Raw genomic sequence first — 8,414 nt, 5'->3', positions numbered from 1 at the left:
AAAGAATGTAACCTGAATCTGTATGGAGAACAAATAGATATATTTAAAAAGGTTCAGATAGTTAGGGGGTAATATTTTATACTAAATTATTTTGAAAAGATCATATTAACTACGTTAAATATATATGTATAGGAAGGATTAACCTGCTTAAAAGTCTTGCTGGGACTAGTTGGGGGGAAGGATAAGAAAACAATGCTGATGCTATACAGAGCCTTAATCAGACCAGTTGTTGACGATGGTTGCCAAGCTAAAGCCAAGCCAAATCAGAACTTAAAAAATTAGATTTAATACAAGTCCAGGCACTATGAATTGCATGAGATACATTTACTACAACACTATATGAGCACTAGAGATAGCTTCTAGTGAAATGCCAGTTACACTATGAATTAAACATCACTTTCTGGGCCAAAGTTAATGGGAACTGTAATGATGAACGTACCAAACAAACATATGAGGATTGTTGGGACTGCAATAGGCGAACTATAGCATACGATGTTAGAACTCCATATGCCGTTCGAATTAAAGTGTGAATGCAGGAGTTGAAAGACAAGGAAAAACTGAATGAAATAAAAACTTTTAGTCATGGGGAAATTAGTTATGGATGGCAAGTCACATGTCCAAATGTGGATTTAGATTCTTTGATAAACTTGAGTGTAAAAAGGAGACAGTAGGTATTATAAATGAAATGTACCAACATATAGATGAAAAGTGGAGTATGATTTGTCAAATATATACAGAGGGGTCCAAAAATGAAAAAACAAGAAGAGTAGGGACAGCATATTGTATACCAAAACTGGGAATTAGCACATCTAAAAGAATATCTGTTTATGTATATGTTTGACAGCTGAACTAGTAGCAATAATGCTAATATTAAATTGGATCTGGGATGTATGTCAGCAGCAGCAGTCACTTTTTTCTGATTCAACCTCAGGCCTTGTGGCGATAAAAAAGGGTGTTTCAGTGTGTAGAAGTGATTTAATCAATGAAATTTTATTTCTATTAACAGAGTTAGTACAGATGGGGATACATGTAACATTACCTTGGATCCCAGCACATATTGGGATAATAAGGAACAAAATGGCTAAAAGTGCTAAAAGTGCTGTAAGAGATGGAAGGATTGACATAAAATACCCTTGAGTAAACAGGAATTCAAAAGCCTAGCACAAAAGGCACAAAAGCCTTTTTGTTTTTTAAAAAATATAAGAGGTATAGCAAAAAATTTGGATTGATGAAAAAAGAGGAAGCCTGGATAGGACTAACAAAGTGCTTTTGTTTAGAGTATAAACTAGCCATGGTGACTTAAACAAACATCTTTTTCAAATAATTAGACATAAAGACAGAAAGACTTTGTGTACTAGGTGGAAGAAACGATCACCTTTTATGGGTATGTAAGGGCTTTGATTTTAAAAAAAGGGACAAGATTTTTGAGGAATTCCAATGTATTAAGGTAAAAAAAGTTACATTATATTATTTTGTAAAAACATTAGGAAAATGGAATATTATTAAAAAGGTGCTGTTACATTACCTGAAAGACACAGTGCGGAGTGAGAGGATATAAATAGCTGATTATTCAGAGATTATTCTTGATGGTGGCTATAGAATATTCAGTCAAGTCTGCTTCACCATAAAAAAGAGAAAAGGAAAGAAAAGAAAAAGATGGGGCTGCAGGAAGGAGCGGAAGTTTGTAGTCACTCTCTGGGATTAGCTGTGGGGAGATAGGAAAGCCAAGGAAAATGCCCTGAGGAAGAAGAAGCCCCTGGGATCCTCTCCTGAGTAGGGAAGTATGGTAAGAGGCCAGAGGAGACACAAAACAGCACCCGCAGTGGAGCAGCCTCTGCTGGGAAGCTCTGACAAAGGGGCTGGATCTGGTCTTCCAGGTAGAGAATCCAGCAAATGTTCTTTTAAGAAGAAAAGCAGGGAAAATGAGGAGTGAAAAATCAAGCCTGGGGAGGGCCGAAGTTGTTTTAAGTTGGTACTTCCTCTTTGGGATTTTGTTGTGGGATTCTAGGGGAGAATCCTATCAGTCCAGCCCCTGAAAGAATTGTGATCTTAGAGAGGCTTTGGAGAGGCCTGCTGACAGGCTCTTGTAGCCAGAAGCCCAGGGATGTAGCAGGGGTGGGTCTGAACATAGACAGATCTTGCCTGATAGCTACAGAGCCCCTGGGCTGGAACCCAGAGAAGTGGGCATGAAGCCTCCCTGATGTAAGGGAATAAAGACAATGGAATGCCCTGAGAGAAGGGTGTGAGGACCACAGAGCCCAGAGCTAGGGCTGAAGACCTTTTGTGTTGACATTTGGACTTTTATTTGTTGGACTCTGTTACACCCAGAAATGAAGTACTTAAATTGTTACATTGCTGGAGGTCTGAGTCACAGGAAGAGATGGGCAACTAGAGTGCTGTTGGCAGGGCGTTGGGGAGGAAGCTGCTATACCACACTTGCTCACAAAGGTACTCCAGCAATGAGTCTATTTTTCCACATAGCCAATTTTTCCAGTATGTTGAACAATGGAGCTATGACATGCACTAGGCTAAGAACTAACATGAAATTACCTCAGAGTAGTTAAAAGCTTGAACTTTGTTGTTATTGCTTCTGTGCAGTATATATTGTATCCTGGTCTTTTCTAATGCTCTGTTTTATGATTTTGATGCTTTTATTAAATGTACAATATAATTTTATATACAAAAAGAGATGCAATGCAGAAAGTGACCATAAGGAAGATTGACATGATTTATTAATACTGATAGTCTGCAACATGACTATTTATAATTATCTCATGTTACCGAAAACCCTAGGAAAATCCAAAATAAGATATAGGCCAGGGGTGGCCAAACTGTGGCTCATGAACTGCATGCGGCTCTTTTACAGTTAAAGTGTGGCTCGCAGAGCCACTATGCCCCTCCCCCCATTCTCTGCCCACCAGACTGGGGTGGGTAGCTCAGAGCTTCTGCCCTGTGGCAGGGTGGTGGGGCTAGAGCAGTGTTTCTCAATTGGTGTTCCGTGGAACCCTGGGATTCCGTGAGATGAATTTCAGGGTTCCGCGAAAAATTGAAACCGCGCCACCGAAAGATGCTGAAATCGCGCTGCCGAAAAAAGCTGACAGCGTGCGCCGCTGAAAACAGCTGATACTGCGCCATCAAAAAGGGGAAGATGTCCCGGATTTTTCAGCGGAGGGTATCGCATGGCCCCGTAGAAGTTAAAAAGGGTTCCGCGGCCAAATTTAATTGAGAAACACTGGGCTAGAGGATTCTGCCCAATGATGAGGGGAATCTCGGAGGTCAGTAAGTTTGGCCACACCTGCTATAGGCTATTAGTTTTGGTGACTCTCAGCTGGAGAAAATACTGTATGAAGTTGGCATCAGAAGAGTTACAAGCATATCTTATGTCATATCTTCACTGTTCTGCTGGTGGTCTCACTTGAAGAAGCCAGTCTCTCTTTATTGGACTCCCAGCTTTGATCCATCTATGTGGAAGCCTCTCCATGCCTCTAACTTCTGTTGCCCATTTCAGAACCCTCTCTTTCCATCCCAGTCAATAGAATATGTCATCTGATTTAAATGCAAGTTGAATTAGGCCTTAAATGAAGCAAGAATTTTTTTGTATTATTACCTAGGCATGCATGTGCGCATGGCCTTCCTTTAGAAAGTTTTTTAAGGAGTGTTTATGTAAGTTCTGTTAAAAGTCTGTTGTGTCTTTGGTTGGGTTTTTTAGGTTTGTTACTCAGACAAATCAAAACATTTTTTTTCCACCAGAATAGAAGCCTTCTTCTCTCTGTACTCCTTGGGGTTGAATTCTGCTTTTGCATTAGAGCTGATTCAATGAAGTGGCAATGTATTCTTTTTCTAAATAACTGGTAATAAAATAGGTCTTTGTTCCCAAAATGGTTAAAAATTATTGCTCAAGCTTCCCAGAAAGTAGATTCATCTTTGGGCCAGCTCTGGGAAATTTCAGCCTGAAATGCAAGTTGTATGATGGATTAAAAACAGCAGATTGTGCTCTAGGTTTATGTCAACATTTTGTCTAAAGAAATTAATCTTGTATGTCTGAACATTTCTTCCTTCACTATGGGCTGGCTTGGAAGGATTAGATTTTTATCAGTAAAAGTCAATTTCACTGTAAAAACACAAATAGACAAAATATTTCCATCAATAAAATCAAAATATACACATAAGCAAAATAAGAAATACTGCTTGAACTTATTAGTTTGATCTAAGGATATTTACTCAGTACATTTTGACCTGTGATGTTAGAATCATAGAGTTGGAAGGGACCTCAGGAGGTCATCTAGTCCAACCCCCTGCTCAAAGCAGGACTAACCTTAACTAAATCATCCCAGCCAGGGCTTTGTCAAGCCACAGCTTAAAAACCTCTAAAGATGGAGATTCCACCACCTCTCTAGGTAACCCATTCCAGTGCTTCACCACCCTCCTAGTGAAAAACTTTTTCCTAATGTCCAACCTAGATCTCCCCCACTGCAATTTGAGACCGTTGCTCCTTGTTCTGTCATCTGCAACCACTGAAAACAGCCTAGCTCCATCCTCCTTGGAACCCCCTTTCCAGTAGTTAAAGGCTGCTATCAAATCCCCCCTCATTCTTCTCTTCTGCAGACTAAACAAGCCTAGTTCCCTCAGCCTCTCCTCATAAGTCTTGTGCTCCAGCCAGCCCCCTAATCATTTTTGTTTCCCTCCGCTGGACTCTCTCCAACTTCTCCACATCCTTTTTGTAGTGGGGGGGCCCAAAACTGGACACAATACTCCAAATGCGGCCTCACCAATGCCAAATAGAGGGGAATAATCACTTCCCACGATCTGCTGGCAATGCTCCTACTAATGCAGCCCAATATGCTATTAGCCTTCTTGGCAACTAGGGCACACTGCTGACTCATATCCAGCTTCTTATCCACTGTAAACCCCAGGTCCTTTTCTACAGAACCTCTGCCTAGCTCATCGGTTCCCCAGTCTGTAGCTGTGTATGGGATTCTTCCGTCCAAAGTGCAGGACTCTGCACTTGTCCTTGTTGAACCTCATCAGATTTCTTTTGGCCCAATCCTCCAGTTTGTTTAGGTCCTTCTGTATCCTATCCCTACCTTCCAGGGTATCTACCACTCCCCCTACCTTAGTGTCATCTGCAAACTTGCTGAGGGTGCAATCTACCCCATCCTTCAGATCATTGATGAAGATGTTGAACAAAACCGGCCCCAGCACCGACCCCTGAGGCATTCCGCTTGTGACCAGCTGCCAGCTAGACATGGAGCCATTGATCACTACTCGTTGAGCCCTATGCTCTAGTCAGTTCTCTATCCATTTTATAGTCCATTCATCCAACCCATACTTCTTTAACTTGCTGCTAAGAATACTGTGAGAGACCATATCAAAAGCTTTGCTAAAGTCAAGGTATATCACATCCACCGCTTTCCCCACATCCACAGAGCCAATCACCTCTTCATAGAAAGCAATCAGGTTGGTCAAGCATGACTTTCCCTTGGTGAATCCATGTTGACTGTTCCTGATCACCTTCCTCTCTTCCAAGTGCCTTAAAATGGATTCCTTGAGGACCTGCTCCATGATTTTTCCATGGATTGAGGTGAGGCTGACCGATCTGTAGTTCCCTGGATCCCCTTTCCTCTCTTTCTTGAAGATGGGCACTATATTTGCTTTTTTCCAATCATCAGGGACCTCCCCCAATTGCCACGAGCTTTCAAAGATAATAGCCAATGACTCTGAAATCACATCAGCCAACTCCCTCAGCACCCTCGGGTGCATTGCATCTGGTCTCATGGACTTGTGTATGTCCAATCTTTCTAAATAGTCTTGGATGTGTTCCTTCAGCACTGCGGGATGTTCACCTCCTTCCCATTCTGTGCTGCCCAGTGCAGTAGTCTGGGAGGTGACCTTGTCTGTGAAGACAGAGGCAAAAAGGCATTGAGTACCTCAGCTTTCTCCAAATCCTCTGTCTCTAGGTTACCTCCCCCATTCTGTAAGGGGCCCACACTTTCCCTAATCTTCCTCTTGTTGGTAACATATCTGTAGAAACCCTTCTTGTTCCCCTTCATGTCCCTTACTAGCTGCAACTCCAATTGTACTTTGGCCTTCCTGATTTCATTCCTGCATGTTCGAGCGGTATTTTTATACTCCTCCCTAGTCATCTGACCAAGCTTCCACTTTTTGTAAGCTTCTTTTTTGTGTTTAAGTTCACCAAAGACTTCTTTGTTAAGCCAAGCTGGACGCCTACCATATTTGCTATTCTTTCTGCCCATCGGGATGGTTTGCTCCTGTGCCCTCAATAAGGTTTCTTTAAAATACAGCCAGCTCTCTTGGATTCCTTTCCCCCTCATATTAGCCTCCCAGGGGATCCTGCCCATCAGCTCCCTGAGGGAGTCAAAGTCTGCTATTCTGAAGTCCATGGTCCATATCCTGCTGTTTTCCTTTCTTCCTTTTGTCAGGATCCTGAACTCAACAATTTGTTTAACAGTTGTTAAGCTTTTAACTTTTTAAATCTCAACATCTACTGTCATTAAATAATTACTGTTTGACTCACCTCCCCCACATTTCCCACAAATGTGAACATTTAAATCAATTAAAAATAAACATTGGTATTATCCATCAAAATTATTTTTAAAAATTTAAAAAAAAATGTAATTCTGCCATTTTTCATCTTCCTCTGAACCATCAAGTATTGCTCACCATTAAACAGAATACCATCACAATTCTAGTATCTGACATGGAGTGGGTAGGTATCATTATCTTGGAGCAGATGGGAGTAGAGATAGGGCTGAACTGAAACTCTGTTAACATCCTTGAACTCTGAGACTTTAAGTGAAAGGGGTCCGTGGTGGCACCAGCAGAGGAGCAGGTTGAGGTGGTGGGAGCAATCTCTGAAAATAGGTCTTCTCTACATGAGACCTGCACTTGCACAGTTTGTATCTGTGTAAATAAAATGAGGTAACTGACTGTGAGTCGACAAAGCTTATGCCTGTATGCACAGCACTCTTGCTTATGCAGCACAGTTCAGTGCTGAATCAACATAAGCATGAGCATGATAACATAAGCATGATGCACATGTAATCATAGCCAAGCTAGCTTTGATTTAGTTTGAGTAACAATAGCAATGAAGCCATGGCACACAGGCAATGGCTCCTCAAGTATGTAGCCAGGGACCTGGGCAGACAGGGCTAGCCTGTGCTGCTGCTGTTTTGTTACTATTGTTACTTGAGCCAGCTAGCTTGGGTAGGTATACAAGTGCTGCAATTACACCTGTCAATTCCAGTGCAGACATATCCTCTGTATTCTAGTTAACTTTTGCAGCAAATTGTGAGATATCCTCTGGAGCTCATGGGAATTGTGGGATTTGGAGTCAATCTCCCATGATCCCTCCCACTGTATCTCACAAATCATTTGGTTCTTGTTAGCCTGTGTCACTTTCAAATTGTTGCCAGCCAACATGGAGGAGGAAACACCAACCAATGAATGATATAATGCAATCTATGTTTGGGATGAACAGGAACATCATGCTATTGCATCCATCCAGGTGCCTAGATCACACTGAAGAGACCCGTGTGTCTATTATCTGCTTCCTTCCTACCCCTTGTCCTTGGAACTATCAATAGAACAAGCTCGTCTGCTATTATCCTGCAAAGTTTGGTGGACCACTGGGGCAGGTTAATCAAAGCTCCATTAATGCTGATTTTTTTAGAAACTCATCATTAGAGCAATAAAATAATTGAATGTTTGCTCGCATTTGTACTATGGCCACTAAAGGTGTGCAGTTGTCAACTGTAATTCTGGGCAACCTACTTGTAAGGTTCCCTGACTACTGAAGCATTTCAAAGGAAATTTGGACAAGAGAAAGGAACTGTTTCACTTTATTCTGAGTGTGACGTTCCCCTCTGCAATCTGGACTGGTGTATAGCTGTGTCACCCCAATCCCCCACTCCTGGGCACTGTCTTGCACTTGCCCCTGCTGTGTGAACCTCCCACTCCTGGGTCAGCCCACGTAGAGCTTCCTGCAAGCAAGCGGTCCCTGATTTAGTGAATGAGTGATTCTGGCCAGCCACTCATAGGATTATGCAATAGAATAAGTCAGCGCACCCCCACCTCCCCTAGTCCCAGATGCAACCCTAGGAACTGCCATTTTACAGCCTTCAGTGCTGCCCACTGCACTCTGAAAACTCATATATGTCCCTCAATTTATTAAAGAAATTGATATGCACCAACTCTGTCACTTTAAATTAAGTCTCTACACACACCCAAACCACGTGCACTGCTTTAGATAAAACAAAGAAGTTCATTAAGTACAGAAAGATTTTAAGTGATCATAAGCCAGAGGAATATAAATCAGATTTGTTCAAAAGTAAATAAAAGGCAAATCACATTCTAAACTAAATTTAACACTTCAGTAGCCTTACAGTCTTTAGATG

The sequence above is a fragment of the Emydura macquarii genome, unplaced genomic scaffold (genome assembly GCF_026122565.2).
Source record: "Emydura macquarii macquarii isolate MOO-44397 ecotype Brisbane River unplaced genomic scaffold, CSIRO-AGI_Emac_v2 contig_1947, whole genome shotgun sequence".
Classification (NCBI taxonomy): Eukaryota; Metazoa; Chordata; order Testudines; family Chelidae; genus Emydura; species Emydura macquarii.
The sequence above is the reverse complement of the archived record's forward strand: the minus strand, read 5'-3'. Positions refer to the sequence as shown.